The 21,935-nt window shown below is 35.4% G+C and overlaps 1 pseudogene; it reads right to left on the bottom strand.

The window, feature by feature from the left end:
- Positions 1–755: 755 nt before the first annotated feature.
- On the bottom strand, positions 756–17,894 carry LOC108468687 (COP9 signalosome complex subunit 8-like; annotated as a pseudogene).
- Positions 17,895–21,935: the final 4,041 nt, after the last annotated feature.

Below are 21,935 nucleotides of genomic sequence, written 5' to 3'. Positions count from 1 at the left end.
AACAGAAGAGAATGGAAAATAAAGAAAAAAAAAGAAAGTTAAAAGAACATAAAAGAAAAAATTAAATTGCTCAAAATGAAAAAATATGGAGACCAATTGTATAATTTAACCTAAAATTTTTGTTTGAAATGATGATTTAACGTGCCACGTCAACTTACCGTTACACCGTTAACAACAATTAACGACTCAGTAACTAAAATGTTACAACACGTTAACGTGACTATTACGTAACATTTCAAACATAAATAACTAAAATATAATCTGAAATAAGTAAAAGTGACTATTTTGATAATTTAGCTTAATGTATTTTCTTAAATCGTGATATTAAACTTAAAAACTTTGATTTAATATAAATAAACATATAGAAATGAAAAAATGAACAAACAAAAAATGGTAAATGAATATCGTCTCATTTTCACCTGTCAATAGCTTAAGCTAAACTAATTTGTCTCCTAACCACTAGTTGGATTAAAATAACCTGTTTAAATTCAGTGTAAAACAAACTTTTGGTAAATTTACCTAATAATACTAAGATCAATTTATTGAAATGGCGTGCCGTTCTATTTGGAGATGCCAATATGTGGTTCCAAGAGCGTGCATAATTGCTCCCAATTCTTTTCTGCTAGTAAGACCTAGATTTGATATTTGAGTAAACTGTTCCAAACATAAACCGAGGGCATGTAAGACAACAAAGATGAATGAAATTTGCAGAACCTCCCAAATTCTGGACGAAAGCATTAATTTGATTGAAGAATTCGATTCAACAAGGCAGTCAAAAAGTCGGAAGTTTACAAATCTGATTTAATGTTCCAGGTGGAAGACGTATTCCGTCAGTCGCTGCAATTTGCTAGGGTCTAGTTTCTGCTCTTTCACGATACACTGCTTTGTCACAATTAGCATTTGAGAAGCGGGATCGATTATCCAACCTCGTTGGAGGGCATCTGCATGCAACAGGCATAAACACCTTGAAGCCAACGCATATAACCATCAACAACCTGAAAAACAATGCGCACAGTAACACACTACATTCTGTCTACACAGAATGTGGAACGTTAAGCTGAAAACAGGTTTTAGACTTGACAGTAAGAGCCCATTGCCAAATATACCACCCCAAGCGCTAAAATAAATGCAGCAAATGCATGAACATAAAACTAAAGCTAGTTCAACACTCGGAAAAACTTGAAAGCCTTGACTAGGTTACAAACAAGCCCCAAACAGTTCTGTTGTATTAGAATCTAGGTACAATTCTAAAGAGAACAAACCTGAAAAGAAATCTTGAATTCTGTATTTTTTAACTTTCCCTTATCCGTGTACAATGACTTGGATTTAAAGGAGAGTGACTAACAGACTTTGGCTAACCACCCTACTGACTACCGTAACTACCTTATAACAACCCACAACTACTCTCATTTAATACTCTAACATTCACCCATCTTCTCGACGGGTAAGATCCTAAGAGAATGTCGAAACCGACTGAAAAATGTCACGGAGAGAGGTTTAGTGAGAATATTAGCGACCTGGTCACAAGTAGGAACCTCACCAACAACAATGGACCCACTAGCAACCTTCTCACGAACAAAAAACAGATCCAATTCAACATGCTTGAACTTCGAATGAAGAACAGGATTAGCGGCAACAGCAACGGCACTAGAATTATCACACCAGACAGTGGGTGTATCAACAGACGAAATATGTAACTCCTGAAGTAATGACATTAACCAAATAACATCACTAGTAGCAGTAGCAACACTCCTATATTCGGCTTCAGCCGTAGACCGAGAAATAACGGACTGCTTCTTAGAACACCAGGAGACAGGTGTATCACCAAAATACACGTAATAACTAGACGTAGAGCGACGATCATCAAAATCAAGACCCCAGTTGGCATCTGCATACCCCACAAGTGACAATCGACTAGATGGACGAAAAACGAGACCATAGTCAATTGTACCACATAAATATCGCAAAATTCTTTTCAAAGCAACCATATGAGTAGTAGTTGGACTATGCATAAATTGGCAAACACGATTCACAGCATAAGCAATATCAGGACGAGTCAGAACCACATACTTAGGGCAGCGGCTAAACTACGATAATCCGTAGGATCACACAATCTATTCCCATCGTCTTTAGAAAAATGAGCCAAACTCACCATTGGAGTGTGAACTTTCTTTGCATGTATCAACGAGCTTCGAGTAAGAAGATCACGAATGTATTTTTCCTGACACAAGTGAAGACACCCAGTAGATGAGCGTGTCACCTCAATCCCAAGGAAGTAATGTAGGTCATCCATATCTTTAAGCGAAAATTCAGCATTCAAAAGTTGAATAAAACTAGTAATAGCCGTCGGAACATCACCTGTGATAATTATATCATCCACATAAACAATCACATATAAGGTAGAGTCAATCGTAACCCTAACGAATAGGGACGCATCAGACTTGGAGACTACAAACCCAACTGATACGAGAAAATGCTTTAGTTTATCAAACCAAGCCCGTGGAGCCTGCCGAAGTCCATACAGAGCCTTCTTTAAGCGACATACGAATGGCTTCCCAATAGAGTCAAGCTGAGCAAACCCTGGGAGTTGATGCATGAAGACTTCAGTATCAAAGTCTCCATTCAAGAAAGCATTATTTACATCAACCTGCCGAAGTGACCACCCTCTCAAAACCGCAATAGATAGGATGACTCAGATAGTAGCCGGTTTAACGACTGGACTGAACGTATCATTGAAGTCACAGCTAGGGACTTGAGAGTAGCCCTTTGCAATCAAGCGGGCCTTTCTGCGACTAATGGAGCCATCAGGATTTCTCTTTATTTTGAACAACCACTTGCACCCTATTGCCTTCTAACCAGGAGGTAAAGACACAAGATCCCAGGTAGAGTTAGCCATCAACGCATCATACTCAGCTTGCACAACTAACTTCCAGTCCGAATGAGTAAGCGCTTCCGTAACTGAGGAGGGCTCAAACTCAACAGCCTCGGCGGTTAGAACCTTTGGCTTAAAAACGCCCACCTTGGATCGAGTAACCATGGCATGAACATTTCCCGAAGCAACAGAAGGATCGTGTGACGGTATAGATGGTAACTGATGAACAGGACACGACGCCGGCACATCACAACCTGAAGTATTTGAGACGTCAGTTGGTTGACTATGAACCACAGGTGACACTTCTGACCCATCTTGCACAACTTCAGGCAACGACATAGACAAAGACGCAGTGGGAGAGACCACCTCGAGGGAACGAGTAACGGGTTGGTCAAACGCTGTAGAGACAACGGGAAAAAATGTAGTAAATTGCTTCGAACTACCAGTATCAGTCTCCACTGAAGTCACAGATAAGAATCAAGTTTCATCAAACACAACATGACGAGAAACGACCACCTTTCCATCGAGAGTCAGACAAAAATAGTCCTTATGATGAGAGCTATATCCTAAAAATGTACAAGACTGAGACCGAAAACTCAGCTTTTGGCGAACAAACGGTCGCAAATATGGAAAACAACAGCAACCAAAAACCCGAAGATGATCATACCGGGGTTCACACCCATAGAGCTTCTGATACGGAGATTGTCCTTGAAGAACCGAAGTAGGCAACTGATTGATAAGATGAATAGCACTGCAGAAAGCATAACCCCAGTGTTTCATAGGAAGATTAGCTTGTGCCAATAAAGTGAGGCCGGTCTCCACTATGTGATGATGTTTACGCTCAGCAACCCCATTTTGCTCAGAGGTGTCAGGACATGTCAGACGATGGATAATTCCCTGTTGAGCAAGAACAGAGGCAAACACCCGAAACTCTCCTCCCCAATCACTTTGAAACTTTTTAATACGTTTCCCAAATTGAGTGTCGACCATTTTCTGAAACTGAAGAAAACAATCAATTGCTTGAGACTTGTTTTTAACTAAATAAACCCATGTAAACCGACTGCACATATCCACAAACGAAATGTAATATAAATTCCCTTCACATGCAACGGATGCAGGGCCTGTAACATCCCCCTACCCGAGACCATTGCTGGAGTCAAGCAGGAGACATTACAAAACTTATCTTAGCACTTAAACAGTTTTCGTAGTAAACTATCCATCTACGTCACGGTCGCTAAAAAATCATATCTTGAGTTATGAAACTCGAAATCCAATTCCGTAAATTTTTCCAGAAACTAGACTCATATATCTACTTACTAATTTTTTCTAGAATTTTTGGTCAGGCCAATTAGTACAGTTTATTAGAAAAAGTCTCCCTGCTTTGTGGTTCGGCTACTCGACCCTTGTGCACTCTGAATCCAATTTCTTCTGTCAGATGAAATCCAATGACTATGCCATTTGTTTCAATTAAAAATAGACTCAATAAGGAATCCATAAACATAAAAATTATAAGATAATAAGCTAAAACATCTTACCAATCAAGCTTTAGGGCTTTAATCCTCAAATTTCCCTTTTCTATTTCTTTACATCTTTCTTTCTTTCTTTCTTTCTCACGTTTGCTCTCTGTAACTCTTTCTATCTTTCTTTCTTTTTTTAACTTACTCATAAATCTATATTCAATATAATAATATTAATAATATAATATTATTCTAATAAAATAACTTAATCTATAAGAAAACTACTTTAACACATTTAATATCTTTACCAACTATTACACATGTTATATCATACATTCACACACATGGCACTTAGGGTCTAATTGCTAGATTAGTCCCTTTACTAATCTTTAATCTATAATTAAACTTTTATACCGTATGCAATTTAGTCCTTTAAACTAAATTCAAGCTACTTCACTTAATTAAATACTAAATAACCATTCAACTATAATTCATAAATATTTCTAATAAATATTCATGAATTAATTTCACGGAAACAGTACTCAAGACTCAATTTCCGATATCGTAACTTTCGGTTCATTACAATTCTCTCTCCCTTAATAAATTTCGTCCTCGAAATTTACCTGAAAAGAGATGGGGGTATTGAGATCTCATCGTTTCTTCTGGTTCCCATGTAGCTTCTTCAACACTGTGACTTCGCCATAACACTTTTACTAAAGGAATACGTTTATTACATAATTCTTTTACCTCTCGTGCTAGAATCTCAACTGGTTCTTCTTCATACGATAAGTCAGGTTGAATCTCTACATTCTCGGTCGTAATAACATGTGAAGGATTCGATCGATATCTTCTTAGCATAGAAACATGGAAGACATCGTGCATTTTCTGTAGTTTAGGAGGTAAGGCCAATCGATACGCTACTGGTCCAATTCTCTCAATAACCGTAAGGCCCAATAAAGCGAGGACTTAATTTTCCTTTTGACCAAATCTTAGAATTTTCTTCCAAGGTGAAACCTTTAAAATACTTTATCCCTATCGAGTATTCAATATCTCGTCGTTTCAAATCTGCATATGATTTCTGTCTATCAAAAGCGTTTTCAATCTTTCCCGAATTTTCTTAATCTGTACTTTCCGTTTCTTGAACCAATTCAGGTCCAATCATCTTCTTCTCATTCAGTTCTATCCAACATACGGGTGATCGGTATCTTCGTCCATACAAAGCCTCATACGGTGCCATCTGTATACTTGATTTGAAACTATTATTATATACAAATTCGGCTAATGAAAATAATATTCGATTAGACTCAAAATCAATCATACGAGCTCGAAGCATATCTTCTAAAATTTGTATTACCCGTTCAGATTGACCATCAGTCTGTGGATGAAAAGCTGTACTAAAGTGAAGTCGAGTATCGAAAGATTTATGTAATTACTTCCAAAACCTTGACGTAAACCTTGGATCTCTGTCAGAAATTATTGATTTTGGAATACCATGTAATCTAATGATTTCCCGAACATAAACCTCAGCAAGTTTCTTTAACGACCAATCGGTTCTCACAGCAAAGAAATGAACTGACTTCATAAGTCGATCAACTATTACCCAAATAGCATTCTTTTTACTTGTAGACGTCGGTAATCCCTTCACAAAGTCCATCGTTATTCGGTCCCATTTCCATTCAGGAATATTGATAGGTTGAAGTAATCCTGATGGAACTTGATGTTCTGCCTTCACTCGTTGACAAGTCAAACACTTTGCCACATATTCAGTTATATCCTTTTTCATTTCCGACCACCAATACAATTCACTCAAATCACGATACATTTTTATACCTCCAGGATGAAATGCAAATGGACTATTATGAGCTTCTCGAAGAATTAACTCTTTCAACTTAGAATTATCCGGAATGCAAAGTCGATTCTGAAATCTTAGACAACCATTTCCATCAATGCTAAAATTTTCTGTTGTACCATTCTGAATCATCTCTCTTTTCTTTAACAACTTATCATCTTCTAACTGTCTTTGATCCGATTCGATCAAACATTCTGGCTTTATTCTTAATTGGTCAAAAGACTTCCATCTTGATGATACTAAGTTGTGCAAACATTGCTCGTAATTCAATCGCAGCTTTTCTATTTAGTGCGTCGGCTACTACATTAGTCTTCCCTGGATGATAGTCTATGACACAATCATAGTCTTTCAGAAGCTCTATCCAATGCCTTTGTCTCAGATTCAATTCTTTTTGCGAAAGCAGATACTTCAAACTTTTATGATTCGTATAAACATAGCACTTTTCACCATAAAGATAGTGCCTCCAAATCTTCAAGGCAAAAATTATAGCTGCTAATTCTAAATCATGAGTTGGATAGTTGCGTTCATGCGATTTCAGTTACCGTGAAACATAAGAAATGACTTTCCCGTTCTGCATCAGTACACATCCCAGTCTACTCAATGAAGCATCACTATACACTACAAAATCTCTTTCTGATTCTGGTAAAGTCAACACCGGTGCCTCTGTTAACATTCGTTTTAATGCTTCAAAACTTTTCTAACATTGCTTATTCCAAACAAATGGAATACTCTTCTGTAGTAGCTTGGTCATCGGTAAGGCTATCTTTGAAAATCCGTTGACGAATCTTCGATAGTAACCAGCCAATCTGAGAAAACTTCGTACCTTTGATACATTCTTAGGAACTTTCCACAGAATAACTGCTTCAATCTTCTTTGGATCCACCCTAATTCCATCCACTGATATGACATGACCAAGAAACACAACTTCTGATAACTAGAATTCACACTTGCTCAATTTTCCATACAATTGCTTTTCTCGTAGTATTTGCAAAATAATCCAGAGATGTTGCTCATGGTCTTTTTCTGACTTGGAATAACCAAAATATCGTCGATAAAAACTATTATGAACTGATCCAAGTATGGCTGAAAAATTCGATTCATAAGATCCATAAAAGCAGCAGGGGCATTTGTCAGTCCAAATGGCATTACTAAGAATTCATAATGCCCATACCTCGTACGAAATGTCGTCTTCAATATGTCGCACTCTTTTACTTTCAACTGATAGTATCTCGACCTCAGATCAATCTTTGAAAATACGGAAGCTCCTTTCAACAAATCATCTATTCGGGGAAGTGGATACTTGTTCTTGACAGTCAATTTGTTAAGTTGTCGATAATCAATGCACAACCGCATCGACCTATCTTTCTTCTTAACAAATAACATTGGAGCTCCCCATGGTGATGTACTAGGTCGTATAAAACCTCTGTCCAATAAGTCTTGCAACTATACTTTTAATTCCTTTAGCTTAGTAGGTGCCATACGGTACGGAGGTATCGATACCGGATCTGTACCTGGGTAGACTTCAATCACAAATTCTACCTCTCGATCAAGGGGTAATCCAGGTAATTCCTCAGGGAATACATCAGAAAATTCACATACAGTCTGAATTTTACTACACTGACTTTCAACTGAATCCGAATTAATCACATATGCTAAGAAAGCATTACAACCTCGATGAAGAAGCTTGCTAGCTTTAATGGCCGAAATAATACGAATTGATCCATTAGTCTGAATACCATTTACTTCAATCGTATCTTCACTTTCATTCTGAACAATAAACTTCTTCTTATAACAGTCTAAAATCACTCCATGTTCTGATAACCAGTCCATTCCCCAAATAACATCAAAGTCGCCAAATGGCATAATCAACAGATCATTAACGAACATCTTCGACATATATGGTTCACTAAAGTAGTTTGTCCCAGTGGACTAGACACTTCTATCATAACTTTAGACAATTAGGACTCTAATTTTTTGTCTCAACTACTTTCAGTATTAACATATGAATGTGATGACCGAGGTCTATTAAAGCATAAGCGGGTTTGAATTCAATAAGAATATACTGTCACCATATCGTGAGTATCTTTCTCTTCTCCGATCCTCACAACATACGCTCGAGCTGGAGCTCTAGCTTGATTGTTGTGTAGCACTCTCACTAGTTCTTCTAGTACCACCTCTAGCAACGAACTACTTGACCGATCCCGACCTCTGGAAGCAAATTCAGATCTTTGCACTATTGTCGGTGTTGTTCTAGATATCTTTGGGCAATCTTTAATAAAGTGATCGGTAGCTCCACAACGGAAACAACCTCCAGTCAACTTTCTACATTCCTATTTGTGTCGGTTTCCACAATGCTCACATATTGGAATTTCAGTATTCTAAACTGGACTTTGGATACTGCCAGTAGACACAGTAGTCTGTCTTTTTCGACCTCGATCACTTCTTTCCGATCGAGAACTAAATCTCCAATTACCTCGTGATTCCTTTGACCGTTTAGGCTGCGGACTTGAACTAACCATTCCGGGACGTTTTTCAGTCGAACGAGCAATTTCAGACTTTTTATCCCTTCCGAGAATTTGTTCAATCATCTTAGCTCTTTCCATTAAATCCGCAAACTCAGTTATTCTATGAGGCATCAACTGTAGTCTAAATTCATTATGTAATCCTCTTAAAAATCTTTTACATCGGTCGGCTTCAGTCGGTACAAACTCAGTGGCATATCTGCTCAATCTCAGAAATTCTCGATCATAATACACTATAAGCATCTCACCTTGTTTCAGTGTTAAGAACTCTTGTCTTTTGTCCTCTATGTACATTTCTCCCAAATACTTATTTTGAAACTCTTTTTGAAAGAAGTCCCAACTTATCTGTTCCTCAAGTACATTCTGAATCACTGATTCCCACTATACTAAAGCTTCCTCTTGCAGTAATGAGACAACACACACTAAGCTTTCTTGTGGTGTGCATTCAAGTTGCTTCAGAACTCTCTTTGTAGTCTTTAACCAATTTTCAGCAGTAGTCGAATCAATTCCCTTTGCACCTAAAAATTCTGTAGCTCCATATTTTCTCAATTCTTTAATTGGAGCTCTTCGGGTAGTAGGGATAGAGGACGTAGCAAGAATAGTTCCTACCGCTTTTTGAAGGGCATCGGCGATTATTCTAAAGACTTCAGTATTATCACTTCCAACATTCGGTTGATTTCCTACTGGATTCACACTTGGAGTTGCAGACTCCGATTCATTCACATTATACGGTTCATCATCTTCACTATACATCTCTTGATCAGTATCCTCAATGCTTTTATCAGACATTCTTAATGCTATAAAACAAAAATATTCAACAAACATATCAGCATCCAATCCCAAATCAAATTTGACTCAGTAATGGCATGTACCTCTAGATTCACATTGACATTCGATTTAGTCCTAGAACCGACTAAACCTAATTAGCTCTAATACCAATCAATATTGTAACGTCCCTCTCCCCGAGACCGTTGTCGGAGTCAAGCAGGAGACATTACAAAACTTATCTTAGCACTTAAACAGTTTTTGTAGTAAACTATCCATCTGCGTCACGGTCGCTAAAAAATCATATCTCGAGTTACGAAACTCAAAATCCAATTCCGTAAATTTTTCCTGAAACTAGACTCATATATCTACTTACTAATTTTTTTCTAAAATTTTTGGTCAGGCCAATTAGTACAGTTTATTAGAAAAAGTCTCCCTGTTTGAGGTTCGGCTACTCGACCCTTGTGCACTCTGAATCAAATTTCTTCTGTCATGAAATCCAATGACTATGCCATTTGTGTCAATTAAAAATAGACTCAATAAGGAATCCATAAACATAAAAATTATAAGAAAATAAGCTAAAACATCTTACCAATCAAGCTTTAGGGCTTTAATCCTCAAATTTCCCTTTTCTATTTCTTTCTTTCTTTCTTTCTTTCTTTCTTTCTCACGTTTGCTCTCTGTAACTCTTTCTATCTTTCTTTCTTTTTTTAACTTACTCATAAATCTATATTCAATATAATAATATTAATAATATAATATTATTCTAATAAAATAACTTAATCTATAAGAAAAACTACTTTAACACATTTAATATCTTTACCAACTATTACACATGTTATATCATACATTCACACACATGGCACTTAGGGTCTAATTGCTAGATTAGTCCCTTTACTAATCTTTAATCTATAATTAAACTTTTATACCGTATGCAATTTAGTCTTTTAAACTAAATTCAAGCTACTTCACTTAATTAAACACTAAATAACCATTCAACTATAATTCATAAATATTTCTAATAAATATTCATGAATTAATTTCACGGAAACAGTACTCAAGACTCAATTTCCGATACCGTAACTTTCGGTTCATTACAGGGCCCCACAAGTCAGACACCACTAATTCAAATAATTCCGTATACTCAGTAGTGGAATGAGTAAATGGCAATTTATGAGATTTTCCTTGTTGACAGGCAATACAAACATTGGAGGAAAACTTTTTATCAACAACAATGCCACATTTATTTAAAACAGCATGAACAACTTTAGACGATAGATGGCCAAGCCTATTATGCCATAAAGTAAAATCATCAGACGAAACAAAAGAGCTAGCCGGAATAGCAACATTATGAACATTAGACGTTGTAGGAATCTGAGCAGAACCGTCAATAGAGAAATGATACAGCCCATCACGAACTCGGCCCTGCAGCAATATTACCTGTGTCTAGACATCCTTAATAACATAATAAAGCGGGTGAAATTCAAAAAATACGTTGTTATCTTTAGCAAACTGTGACACAGACATAAGATTCTTACGAATGCTTGGAACAGACAAAACATTTCTCATACGTAACAGCTTGGACTAAGTGGAAATAACCGTGTCCCCAGCATATGTAATCTTAGTACGAGCCCCATTACCCATTAAAAGTTCAGAAGTACCTGAATACGGAGTGGTGGAATTCAAATTTGCAGCTTTCTGACACACATGATGTGAAGTACCAGAATCCGGGTACTAGGACGCACTCCCAACGGATGTAGGAACATATGGATCACCACTACCATAACTAGAGTCGTAACGGGACATATCGAAAAAATCAGAAGCACGAACATCAGGAATCCTGGGCAATCCAATACAACGTGAATCATCAACATCAAACACCCGAGCATGGGGCTTAGTTCGCCACGGGACCTCGGGCAGAGCATTGGGTAAAGTGCTTTCAACATCGACACAATTTACAACCGGTGAACCAGGGGATTGTTGAGACACATACGGAGCAACACGAACAGGCCCATGTGGCGGAGCAGGCCGAGAAAACTGGCCCACTACATTCGGCTGACCACCACTAGCATGTAAGTCTCCTTGAGAGCGGCCAAGATCATGTGAAGGGCATTGACCACCATTAGGCCGAAAAGGACAACTATAGGGCCCAAAATATGGGCGGTTAGCATACTGTACAGCATGTAGAGAGAAATCGCCAAAAAATGAGCCACTAAAATGACCGGCCCAAGCAGGTTGAAAGACCCCAAAATAAAGATCACCTGGATCTATTCGGCGAGGTGGCGCCTAGGAGCTGCCCTCAAGACGTTGCTCAGGAGCAACACCCCGAAACCAACCACATCCATCACCACCAGTAGCACCATCAACAGAAGATCCATAATCTCTGTCGAAACGATAGTACACCACTGAGCAACATGGCCAAAACAATGGCAAATCTGACACTGCACTCGAGGTCGAAAACCACGACCACCACGCATCCCGACGAGGGTCGACCACCACGTGCACCACGTGGATCAGACTCAACGCCAGATGCTTCCACCACATTCGCAACGAGTGGGATCTAACGCACCGCCCACATCAACCTAGTTTCAAAACCTAGCAATACATCAACAAGTTTCTGAAACCACAAGGGCTCAGATGAAACAGACACAAGCATAAACACCGAATCAAATTCAGGTAGAAGACCAGCAAGAAAGACCTCCACTTTCTCAGCCTCTGAAGCACCAGCGCCCGACGACTCAAGAAGTGCGCAAAGATTGAGTCTTCGACACATATTCCTTGATAGTAGATCCACCCTTCTTGAGCGCATGCAAATCATGCCGAATCTAGGATACTTTTTCAGTGGACGACGCTGTAAAGAGATAACTCGCAGTTTTCCAAATATCAAAGGCAGACTTAGAAGAAATAAAGTAGGATAGCAAAGAAGCATTAACCGTAGAAAGGAGCCAGGAGGCGAGCAGTTTATCCTGCTATAAGAACAAGCTTACGTCTGGATTCGAAATAAGACTGCCATCAGACGACGCCACCAACCGTGGCGGTGCAGTAACAGTGCCATCCAAAAAGCCTTGAAGATCATAACCTTCAACAATAAGGCGCACTTGAAGTTGCCACTGAATGAAGTTCGTCTTATCCAACTTCACTGTTTCATGGCAAGGAAAGCTATGAATCAACCGCGAACGAGAAAAATAGACATGTGCAGAGTCACCAGGAGGAGAGTCGATCGATGAATCCATGAGATCGGAGCAGAAGCAACCACCAGGTACTAGGCGACTGATACCATATTAGAATCTAGGTACAATTCTAAAGAGAATAAACTTGAAAAGAAATCTTGAATTCTGTATTTTTTAACTTTCCCTTATCTGTGTGCAATGACTTGGATTTAAAGGAGAGTGACTAACAGACTTTGGCTAACCATCCTACTGACTACCGTAACTACCTTATAACAACCCACAACTACTCTCATTTAATACTCTAACATGTTGACAAAATTTTAACCTTATCTTTGATCTCTTAGAAGCCCAAATGCAGAAGATTTAGCACTAAAGCAAGGTAAAACAACCCTTGAAAAAAGAGTACATTGGAAGATTGGAGACTCTTTACAAAGTCTATGATCCTCTTTTGCCAGACTAATCAACCAAAACTTTTTTTTTATATGGAAACACAACAAGCAGAACATAAGGACAAGTGAAATTAAAAGAGTTCATTACACACATAAAATTATAATTTTGCACAGTCAAAGCACTTCTATTAAATTCCCTTAAAGTCGCCTCCTTTGTCCACCATCTTCCTGCATGTCATTCATTCCTCAAAGTCAAGTTGATGAAGAAAGTTTTCATCTGCTGAATGTCCTTGGCAAATGGTTGTATTGACCAATGCATTCTAGTAAATTATGATTCAATAATTCTTTTATTACCTTTGTCTCTATTCCACGTGATGCATTCTTTAATTCCATAATGGATAAGCTTTGCTAGTGCCATTCTAGCAAAGAGGAAAAGTGTTATGGGCAGAATCTATGTTAGAAAAGGTTCTAATTTTGATTTCTCAATTAAGGCTTAGGTTGTGATTTTATTTCTTTCCTTAGGATTTGTTGTGCTTTTATTTTAGTCAACTTATTTCCTTTCTAGAATAAGAGTGTGATTCTTGTGATAAGAGTGATCCTCATTTAAAGGGACATATGGAACAATAAAAACTAAGTAGAATTTCTATCAAGAAACTTAGAAGAGATTTGGGTCTCTCTCTAATGAATCCTAAAGTTTTAGTCCCCTTTGATGAGTTGAACCATCAATCGCAATATTTCGTAACAAAAAGCATATCCATTTTGGACATGCAAGGTTAATAGCACATGATCTGTTGGTATAGTTGGACTTGGATGGTAGTCCATATGGTTATCATTTACCCTAGTTTGGCATATGCTGATTATCATGTGGTTTTCTACTAGCAATTTAGGTTTTTTTTTTTATGGCCATCAATTAGGTTTCATAAAACTAAGAAGTAAAAGCAATATATTCTTAGTAATAGTAGATTAAAAAAGATAGCTTTCTTGGCCACAATTCTTTTGAGTCTCATGTTTTATACATTTTGAATGTATGAAGAGCACAAATGTTACTAATCTTTGGTAAGGAAGAGGTTTTGAAGTCTAGAGATGTTGAAACCATAACCATTAGATACTTCTTGACATTGTTATCACCTATTATTATTGATATAAACCAGACATGTCTCAGTCTTGCAGTAAGGCAGTTAAACATTTAAAAATAAATATTAAATAGTAGAAACTTCACAGCATTAGCATAATTACAATACATGTACTTACAATTTGTGGATTCTTCCTCACTCATCCCAAGAAATTGAGCTGCATCTTGGATACTTATTGTTGAATAAGCAGATAGCAACAGTTTAAACATCCTCTTAGTGTAAAGCTCTACAGAAAAGACAGCAAATAAATGAGCCTAGAGTCCTAGATAATTAGACATTCTATGATACTGAGTGCCCTTTACTTTTTTCATGATCCTGCTCCTTCTATGTCATGCATCTCAATCAAAGCAAAGAATTGAACTAGGAACCACGCTTCATTGCTATTGTACCATACCATTGCGTTTGAATCATTATACATTAAATTTTATAATTAGCTCTTCTTAGAACTAATATAAGATTAAGAAACTTGCCTGAGAAAGAAGCAACAAGAACTTTAGTTTCTTGAGTCCAATCAAAGCCACGAAAGCGTCATAGACACCAGCATAGTCCCTTGTCCACAGCTTCTGACCTATTTTCCAGGCTGCCACCAACTCTGGTTGGCTCTCCTTTATCGCTGGATGTATTGATCTCCAAAGGAACCTTGCATTATTACTGCAAAATCCATCCCCCTAATATGAATATAGCCCCCTAAACATAGCTTTATTGCTCAAACAAAAAAAAGAAAGAATAAATGGACTTACATATATAGCATCAACGTAGATGTGGCGAAGAAGATGAATTGTGTTGGTATTTTAACAAAAAAATATGAAACACTTAAAATGTGAAAAAAAGATATATTAGAAGCACATTAGAATCTGTTGTATTGTTCAGATTATATAAGCAAAAAAAAAACATATCTGTTGTATTGTTCAGATTATATAAGCAAAAAAAAAACATGTTAAACTTACTCCTAAAATCATGACACAAACATTGAACTTACTCCTAAAATCATGTGACACAAACATTGAACTTACTCCTAAAATCATGACACAAACATTGAACTTACTCCTAAAATCATGTGACAAAATTTAAAAAAAAAATTAAAATCCCTAAAAACTTGGTCTACAGACCTATTATTAAGCAAATCTAATGCACATTCTCAACACTTTTCCTTACCTTAGTAATTGTAAAAGCCTAATTTATTTCTTAAAACTTTAAATCTAACTTTTGGAATAACCTTTATTAACATATCTACTATTTGATCTTCAATCTTGTAAAAAAACAGACTTGATTTTTCCAATCTTCTGTTCTTCCAAATGATATTCATCAATCTTATTGTACCAGGCCTAGAAGTTTGTTTAAGACTATATGAGGCATTGTTTAACATGCAAACTTTCTCCTCATGTCCCTTAACTTGGAATGCCTTGAGCTGTTTTTCTTTCATTGCTTCAATCCACTTGTCATTTTTCTCAGATTCTTTAAACTCTACAGACTCAAATACAACAACATTGCACCTTTCATAAATTTTAGATAAAGTTCATGTGTCATGAACTAGACATCATCTATGTTGTCATCAAAGTACTGAGGAGTCTCTAGTAATTGCTTCGTTGTAGGCTTCTCCTCTATTAGATTTAGAGCAAAGCTTTTTGCTTTCATTTTTACTTTGAATACATTTCTGCCATTTAAGTCTTTGATCAAAAACCATTTGTCTTCAAATATGTCCTTGAAACATTTTTCAATCAATTGCCCAATACTAAGAAGATTTTGGTCAATGTTAGGCACATATATAGAACATCAATTATGTGTTTCAAACCTGTTAAACTTTCAATAGCCACTGTTCCTTTTCCCTTAACTAGAATAAACTCACCATTTCCAACTTTTATTTTGGAAATTATAGTTTTATCAAGTTCTTTGAAAATTGTTGGATCATTGGACATGTGATTTCTGCAGCTACTTTCGATCAACCAAGATTATTGGAGAAGCATGTCACCAAAAAAAGGAACTCATCTTCTTGTTGCTCAATAGATGCTTTTGTCTCTTCATGTTGTTAAGACTTACAGACCCCTTCTATGTACCCAATATTGCCACATTTTCTACATTTGATTTCAGGCCTCGACCAACACTTCTTTGGTAAGTGATTTATCTTCTTACAGTGTGGACATGGAGGATATGTCTCGTTGTTGTTATTGTTGCTGGTCTTATCTTCAATTTTCTTGTTTTTGCCTCTTGAATTCTTTGCCCTAAAAGCACCCTCTACTGATGCTTCTTGTCTCATCTTTCCCTTTTGTTCTAGAGCTTGCAATGCATTCACTAATTCTTCTAAGGATATACTTGACAAATCATTAGATTCTTCTAATGAAGAAATTTTAGACTAATATTTTTCAGTCAAAGTGATAAGAATTTTTTGCACTATTCAATCATCAGAAAAATCATTACCCAACAATCTTACCTTGTTTACTATTCCCTCCAACTTGTCAGAATAGTCTTTAATGGTTTCTATCTCCTTCATTTTCAGCATTTCAAAATCTTTGATCAAATTGAGCACCTGCATATTTTTTGTTCTTTCATTGCCCTGATATTTTTTCTTGACTTAGTCCCAAATTTTTTTTGCTGACCCAAAATTCATGATTCTTGTAAATATTTTGCTTGAAATAGCATAGAAAAGACATGCTTTGAATTTGAATTTCCTTGTCTTCTTCTCTTAGTGAGTCATTAATTGATTTATTGTTGGATTTGCTGACAACGACAAAACATCGTAGTCTTCTTCTACTGCTTCCCAAAGATCTATCGCATCAAGATAGATCGTCATTCTAACAGCCCAAGCTTGATAGTTATCGTTATTAAAAATTGGTGGAACAATATGAGAAAATGGCATTGTTTCAGCTTCCATATCTAAAACTTATATGTTTCTTTCAACTCACAGATCCCTTAAGATAAAAGCTCCGATGCCAATTGTTGGTTTTTTAACAAAAAAAAATATGAAACATAGAAAATGTGAAAGAAAGATACATTGGAAGCACATTATAACCTATTGTATTGTTCAGATTATATAGGCAAAAGAAAGAAAAGAAAACAGAAACCTGTTAAACTTACTCCCAAAATCATGCCACAAACACTTAACATACTACTAAAATTATGTGACAAAAAATAAAAAAAATTAAAAATCCCTAAAAACTTGGTCTACAAACCTATTATTCAGCAAGTCTAAGACACATTCTCAACAAATTGTAAAAGGCCATTAGTTTTGGAAAGCAACGCCCTCCACTGCAAGTTTTTTTTCAATATAGATCAAATTTTCTTATTTTAGAAAGATCAAATTAAGAAATAAAAAACAAAAAGGAAAAACCTTGAAGTATCTAAAATCAGTTGAATCAAGCATAAGAAAAGGGGGGAGAAAAGGAAAAGCACCTTAAGCATGAGATTATCGCATATATGGAGATCAATGTTTCATTGAGGACACTAAACTCCATCTCAACTTCTTTTGTTATTCTCCTTTACACTTTCTTTTTCTTGTTCCAGAGCCCAATTGGAATGGCTGAAAAAATATCCATATTAAAGGGTGGTGCTAAAGTCTTAAAGTTAGGCTCGCTACACATCAACATAAACTTCAAAAAATAATTCCTCAATAATTTAGTTCAGTTATCAATTTTTCTAGTTAACTACAATTACCCAAATTTTTGCCAAAAAATTTTGTAATAAAAATTATTTTCATTTTGATCACCTGCCCTTACTTTGAGGTATGGTAAGTTGTTGTGCATTCATTTATTTTATTAAAGTTGGGTGATGAAAATGAATGTACAATAACATTTACTAATATTAAATTAACTGTAAGTAATCAAAATGAAAATAATTGTTAATAGTAGTGCCCGAAAATTTATGGAAATGGGATTTGTTAAAAAAACATAAAATGTACATTTAGGTTGATAATAAAATTTTGCTATATTTGTTTAAAATTCATGTAATAAATTATTTAAAATTCATTAAAGAAATTTACAGTACTCTACTCAAGTCAAAAGTGCTCACTCGTAAGTCTCCCAAAGAAACAAGTCTATTGTGGTTGGGTCGTGAGTAGGGCGATGACAAAGATAACTATGACAAGAGACTATATATCTCTCTTGGAAGAAGAATTGGTACATTTAACAGTCAAAAGTTCACTAGTGGTCCCCAATGGAAAGTCGACTCTCTTAGGGACAGTATGGACGACGAAAACCTACAACTTAGATAGCTTTTGAGCCCAATTGAAGAGTATTTGGAAAACAAAAAAAAAATTGAGATTAAATTACCGTTCAAAACTTGTTCATGATTGAATTTGAAGATGAAGGAGATCTGGAATCAATAATGGCAGGAAGACCATGGATTTTTAGAAGAAATTTGTTAATTTTTAAAAAAAATGGAAAAACTGATAGATAGAAGCAATCTTTGTTTGGTTCAGTCTTCTTTTTTGCTCAAAATAGGTCCTTGTCCACCTCAACGTGATAAGAAAGACCTTACATATGCAATTGGATCGGCTTTTGGAGGAATCATTAGTTTAGAAATAATAGGGGAATTCTGCCATATAAAAGTGGACTTAGATGTCCAAAAGCCATTACGTAGGGGAATCTTCATTCTAGCTAGTACGGAAGAAAAATCTTGGATTTCTTTTAAATATGAAAATTTGCCTAGCTTTTGCTTTGGATGTGGGCATATGGGACACAGGATAAAGGATTGCAATGACACTCTAAATGAATCTAAGGAATTGTCGAAAGATAATCTGCCTTTCTCTCTAGCCTTGAAAGTAGAATCAAACTTAATAGAGTATGCGGCTAGGAGTTACCATGAAGAAATTGATGCCACAACACTACTACTTAGGGAGATCTGATGAAGGAATGGAAGGTAACACGAATCCTGATACTGTTCAAGGAAGAAAGTGGACGTCGAAAAAGGACAATTTAGGAATAAGGGAGGTCAAAACCAACTTGAACTCAAATTTGTTATGATAGGATGTTAAGGAAAAAGATAAAGATAAAGTTCGGTACAACGATAATGGGGAACACAATGGAGAAGTCTTGCTCTCTAAAAGCTGTAACAGCCTGATTTAGACTCTATCTGAAACGGTGGTTTCAGGACCAAGAATCCGAGTCAGAAAAATATTTTAAAATTATTTTCTGTGTTTAATATGTATGAATTTATATCTGTAAAATTTTTTTGTTTTAATTTTACCGTTTGAGTGTCGATTTAATAAAAAAGGCTTAATCGCGTAAAATAAAAATTTGATGGTTTAATATGTCAGGGCCGAATTGTGATTTTCTTTGTAATTTGATGAGTTTAAGATACATTTTTCCCACGATAATATTTACTGAACGATAGTGACCATAAGTTATAATGGTTTTATATTTATGTTTAAAGGTTAATATGGTAATTTATTTAATAACATGTAAATAATAAAACATAAAAATTAAAATAAGCTTGCGAAATACTTTGTTCTTGCTGAAATAACAAAAGAAAGAAAGAAATAAAGCTTAAGGCATTCGGCATTGTTGAAGCTTGATTAAGGTATGTAACTAGCTCGGTTTTTGATAATTTTTACGTTTTTGAGATCGTTGCAGTGTAATGTACAAAGCCCATGCTTGAATTTCTGATTTTGATAAATATTTTGAGTTATGTCATTGATGAATATTTGAGTTTTGTGACGTTAGTTGATGAATTATGAATGATATGTTTTGAATTAATATGTTTTTGTATTGGAATTTTTGATGATTTAAGGGCTAAATTGCAAAAATAATAAATTAAGGGACTAAAATGTGAAATAAATGAAATATATGGATTTGTATGAACACAAGGAGCATTCGACCTAAGCATGGTGTGTGCAAATTTTGCATGTTTTGTGTTTTTTATAAATTGGACCAAATTATAAAAAGTGTAAAATGGCAGGGGTAAAATAGTAATTTGCCCATTAAATGAGTTTAATTTGAATATGTTTAGATCAAGAACCAAAGAAATCGGATTTAGATCGGGGGAAAACTAAAGTTGGGGATTAGTCATTCCGTTCCGATTTTTATCGTCCGAGGTAAATTTATAAGCAAATAAATGCTGTTAATTTTGAATATATTTCAATTTAAAATGATGAATTGATTTTTATGAGTATATATATATGATGGTCGAATGGTTATATACATGGGAGCAATGTTTACAAGTTCGTTTCAACTGAGTTATGACATCCGAAAGCCCCATATGAACTTTAAGAATAGCTAGGATACACATGTCATTACATAAGATTCCGATATGCGATGTACAAGTAAGACCATGGCATCGATATATGTATGCAAGTAAGACTACGTTTAATACGTTGGCATCGATATGTGACTCCGATATATGTGTGTGTAAGACCCTATCTAGGACAATGACATCGATATGTGATTTCATGTAAGACCACGTCTAGGATGTTGGCATTGTATGATATATGTGATTATCCGAGTATCCTATTCAATTCTGAATGGTTCAACGGGCAATGATAAGTTGTAATTGATTGTGTAAAACGAGTTAAAACGATCAGGTATGAATTAGTTGATTACTTATTTAAAAGTAAGGTAAGTTGGCTATTTTATATGTGATTCAAATTATACAAGTTACTAATGTAAACATAGATACATTTGTGTAGTATATTTGGCTATATACTATGTATATATAAGTGATGTTATATTTTGATTCATGAGTATATGTATATGAGTGTAAATGTACTTGGTTATATAATGACATATGTACATTCGGCCATGAATAAGTTTATATGTGAAAGTATATGTTTTACATGAAATTGTAAGCTTGAGATTTAATGTGATTATGATAGTATGATTTGGTTTGGTTTAAATAAGTTGATTATGTCATTGAGTTGTTTATTTGCTTATGACTTACTAAGCTATGTTAGCTTACTGTGTGTGTTTATATTTGTCTCTGTTTTATAAATTTTGGAGATTAGTTACGAGCTCAGGGATCGTCAGCAAAGTCCATCACACTATCGACTGTTTTTGGTATTTTATAAGTTTAAACTTGAACTTATGGCATGTATAAGCTAGGTATATTTGGTTAAGTTTGAAGCATGTATATATTAAGCCATGCGAAAATGGCTAATATTTTGTGTGAGTGTATGAAACTTTAGCCAAGTTTATATATGCTATATGCTTTGGAAATGGTTGGTGACTTTTAGATGTATATGTAGTTGATTCGGTTATGGTTTTTGCATAGATAAAACTATATGTGAATTTGGTTGTTATGATTGATTAAGGTATTATTATGTGAATTGGTATTAAAGGATATTTAGTTATGTTCGAACATGGTAGGAATCTATTTTGATATGCTTATTAGATGGTATATAAGATTTGTGTTTTGGATATATATTTATATTTGGTTAATGATATGAATAAATTATAAATAGCTTTAAGTAAGCTTATTTAATAGAGAATGGATGTTTTTGAGTTGTGGTTTGTAAATGATGTCAATTATAGTGTCAATTCCGCTATGCTTTAGATTTTATTGAAAATATGTATGACTATTACCGTATGGATGTTTTAATTTGCAACTAATGTGCAAAGCATGTAATTTCATATTGACTATTACTAATGCCGCATATGTAAGTGGTTTTTTTTTAAGTTGTGTAATATGACTTATTTAATTTTTAAGAATGTGTATGTATATTGGTTAAGGAATGTCATATTTGATAGTCGACAAAAGTAGACATATTGGCATACATTTGATGAATAACTGTAATGTTACATATTGAAATGATATGTGATTTGGTGGCTATATGCATAATTACATAAATGATA

The sequence above is a fragment of the Gossypium arboreum genome, chromosome 8 (genome assembly GCF_025698485.1).
Source record: "Gossypium arboreum isolate Shixiya-1 chromosome 8, ASM2569848v2, whole genome shotgun sequence".
NCBI lineage: Eukaryota > Viridiplantae > Streptophyta > Magnoliopsida > Malvales > Malvaceae > Gossypium > Gossypium arboreum.
The sequence above is the reverse complement of the archived record's forward strand: the minus strand, read 5'-3'. Positions and strand labels throughout refer to the sequence as shown.